Source organism: Sinocyclocheilus grahami, unplaced genomic scaffold (genome assembly GCF_001515645.1).
Source record: "Sinocyclocheilus grahami isolate Dianchi unplaced genomic scaffold, SAMN03320097.WGS_v1.1 scaffold57.1, whole genome shotgun sequence".
Taxonomy (NCBI): Eukaryota; Metazoa; Chordata; class Actinopteri; order Cypriniformes; family Cyprinidae; genus Sinocyclocheilus; species Sinocyclocheilus grahami.
Genome location: NW_015505236.1, coordinates 3,787,788 through 3,791,716, shown reverse-complemented (window position 1 = coordinate 3,791,716; position 3,929 = coordinate 3,787,788). Strand labels below are relative to the sequence as shown.

Sequence of the window (3,929 nt, the reverse complement as noted above, 5' to 3'; positions counted from 1 at the left end):
TTTTAAATTACTTACAAATTAATTTAATATTGATATATTTAATATTTATCTTAAAATTTTTAAAATAATACAGTACAATTTGAATATATTTAAAGTTTCCATCATTTCACATTGTTAAAAAATCACTTAAATGTAATATAATTTTGTTATTAAATGTAAATGTGTGAAATGGGCTAAATTATTTGAGTGTGCGCATGCACTCGTCGTTAAAAACATCCAAGTTAGACTAAAGAAAGAAAACAAGTAAAATAATTTCAAAATAATTTCTTAATTTTTTTTTCAAAATGATTGTTTGATTATCACAGCATTTATTAGTTATCCTTAAATGCTTTATATTATTGACGGAAATGATGGAAACCTTTTAATGCAACCTCTAATAAAAACGCCATATACCCTGTAGGTTCTGATGTTGCTCAATCCTGCCAACAACATGCTCCAAGGAGAGGATACAGACCTTTTGACCGGAATGAAACATGTATCCTCAGCTGCAGAATCTGTGCGCAATATCCGCAGCGAAGATGAATTCTGCATTCTCGGGGACACTATTACAGCGAGTACGACCGATACACCTGTCCCAGCAAAACGGAGTCGGCAGGTAAATAAGAACCTGAGCGAGTATGTAGTGTAAGAAACAACTGGAGCCAACGTCAGTGATACAATGGAGCTACGCAGGCTGTACTTCAATGCTTTGGATCATATTCTTGGTGAAATGGAAGCACGTTTCAGTGAACGTAATTCAAAGTTGGCCGCAGCGCTTGCCGCACTTGACCCAGAAAATTAGACCTTTTTAGATGTAAAGTCCATAGAGCCCATCATGAATTTAACAAATTCTACCATTGTGGAAATGGAGTGCATCGTTGCAAAGCAATATATCTCCAGAATCAAAACAGAAGAAAGCCAGCAGATGATAACCACTAGGAGACTTCTCTCTGAACAACACAAAGTACTTGAAGCTATGCCCAGTGTTTTGTCTGCTCTTAAACTTTGTTCGCTGTCACATTCGGGGCCTCAACCACTATGTGTGAGAACTCCTTTTCAGTCCTAAAGAACGTTTTTACGGACAACAGACGAGCAATGAACCACACTCACAAGGCTCAGCTTGTGCATCTTGCATTTGAACGGGACCTTACAAAGAAACTACGGAACGAATGGAAATACCTTCTTATGAGAAAGTTTAACACTTCCACTCGTCGCCTGCAGCTTTTCTAAAGGTAAGATGTCTTTATGCTTTTTGTATCTGTGTCACTAATATGTGAATATGTGGTTAGTGCTGTTAGCTATTATTTATCAAAGTGCTTTATGTGCTCGTTAGCGTCAGGCATGATGGTGCGACTATTTTATAGTGTGTAGCGCTTAATCTTTTCATAAAGATAGGTTTAGTAAAGTATTATTATTATTTTAGTGAGGTGCTAGTGGTAGACCCCCCCAGTGACACATCGATGCCCCCTCGTTCCGTATGCCCTGGCGCCGACCCTGAATGATGACTCTACAGACGTGCAAGCTAAATCCAGCGGTGTATTCTTGAACATTAGAGATAATTATTTATATTGTAATAGTTTCAACCGCCACAAAATACCACATTTGTCTGTATTGTTTTTATATTAACAGTTATTAATAACAATGAATTATTCCCAGTTATTAACTGCTTTTTATTCTCTGTTAACCAATATAAGAGGCATTAATTTAAAAATGAAAAGCAATAAGCCATTAAAATCAAAAGACGTAAATAAACGTAATTAAAAGTACACGTTATACATAAAAATTAAAGGCACTGTCAAACAACCCACATTTACAGTAACTTCATGCTTAATGCTCACATTTATGTGTTTGTATTCTTTGCACTTGGTGCAGATGTGAAAGGGGGAAGAGAATTTATATGTGTGTCACGTTTAGTCGATAAAACACTTCCACAAAGAATACACCTATGTATCCTCGCTCATGACTCCTCAGGAAGCCTCCTCACTCCTCGATCCTCGCCTCCTCGAGGTGCAATTAGAGAATTGAGATGTCCTACAAGATGGCTGAGCTCAATCAGTTTCCAGGTCACAGGATGGAGGACGGAGGAGCGAGGAAACGAGGAGGGATATTGAGGCTGAATTCCAGTCCATTTTTTTATGCCCTTCACTCGCAAACTTCCCTCCGTCTCGTTCACTCGGATGTACGTCATTGAATACATTGAATGAGTGCCCACTTCTGGCGGAACCCTTGCAATGGTCTGAACTGGAACGTCCTAAGCCCTTGATCACTTAGAATCCTCTATACAGTTGGTTTATTGTTTACATTTTTCCCCTTAGGAATTTGTTTGGTGCAGCATTCTATTTGTATATAGGTATGCTTGGGCTGTTATAAATGGAAAAAAAAGCATTCATATATTATAGAGTTGTTTGGGGTTGGGATAAATTGAACGCGATCTATGACATCACAATCGTGTTGCATTGTGGTCTATGGAGTGGCCTGAAATGTGCATATGAAACAGACTCGCTCCCTCTGTCATAATCGAGGGGTCGAGGGTCTGTCCATATAAACTTCCCTCGTCCACTTCGCGAAGTGGAACGCACTTCAAAATGGCAGTGGGGATTCCCCCGAGGGGAAGTTTGCCAGTGCGTGTCTAAAAGTGGAGTGGAATGCAGCCTGAGAAGCACCCCCAGTCTTCTTCTGTTTTTATTGGCAGTTGGCAAACAGCTTTTGGGTGCATTACCGCCACCCACTGATCTGGAGTGTGGACTAAGGATCTATACTGCTATACACAACCAAAAAATATATAATTATTTAAAGGGGTCATATGATGATGCTAAAAAGAACATTATTTTGTGTATTTGGTGTAATGAAATGTGTTTATGCGGTTTAAAGTAAAAAAACACATTATTTTCCACATGCTGTACATTATTGTTTCTCCTCTATGCCCCGCCTTTTTGAAACGCGTCGATTTTTACAAAACTCATCGGTCTGAAAAAGCAAAGTGTGCTGTGATTGGCCAGCTATCCAGTGCATTGTGATTGGCCGAATACCTCAAGCGTGAGATGAAAATGTGGCCCCTCACATACTGTTGATGCCATGTCCCGGCCGGAGCGACGAGACAACATTAAAACCCATTACAAACGAGGCATTTGTTGCATCCAGTGGGGACATAATTACTGATTATAATGACTTATACTGTCTTTTTACACGTTGCGTTGCATTGCATCGTGCCGCGTAAACATAAAACCCTGTCTGCATTTGTGATTAGAGAAATGAAAAAACAACAACAAGTGCTATTCGTCCTCCAGATCCTATCTTCCCAACTAATGGTTTATTTTTAAACAGATATCTCCCTTTACTGTTTTTGAAAAAAAAAGTGCGTAAGAAGCAACTTGCTAGCACAAATATTGTGGCTCTTATGACTGACTGCTGGACGGTACACAAAACAGAGGGCTTTATGACAATTACAGGCCACTATATCAGCAAGGACTGGAAAGTTAAATCAGCCGTCCTACCAACAGTTTGCCAGGTTGACACACAGCTGACAACATCACTGGGTTAAACTTTATTTTAGCGTTAGAGTATTAGTAGACTGTCTGCTTAATATCTTGTAGTGTCTGGACCACTCAAACACACAATATATATTTTGTTAGCTAGATTTAACAAATACTCTGTAACACCCCAGGAAGCCGAACAGGCCCCTGGTTCCATGGTAACCCTGACACCCGATACATTTACGACCTCCTGGAATTTAGGTGAAGAAAATCGCTTTCCTTGCTCATAAGGAAAATCCACAAGGGAAGGAATTTTCTTTGCTAATTAATTAATAGGAAAACCTTTCTTTGAATGAACACACATGATCCTTCAGGTCATTGGGTATATTATTGTCATCGTGTATTTTGTCTTTGAAATTGTATACTGTGATGCAGGCTTATAATCGAAACACACTCCTGTCAGCTTACATATATATA

General features: G+C 39.0%; 1 long non-coding RNA gene across 1 annotated transcript in view; it reads right to left on the bottom strand.

Annotated features, from left to right (window-relative positions):
* Nucleotides 1-861: 861 nt before the first annotated feature.
* The window catches only part of LOC107584239 (uncharacterized), a 26,216-nt gene continuing 23,148 nt past the window's right edge, over nt 862-3,929 (bottom strand). The window contains exon 4 of the long non-coding RNA XR_001609114.1: nt 862-873. This is a non-coding gene — a long non-coding RNA (uncharacterized lncRNA). The remainder of the gene's footprint in view (nt 874-3,929) is intronic.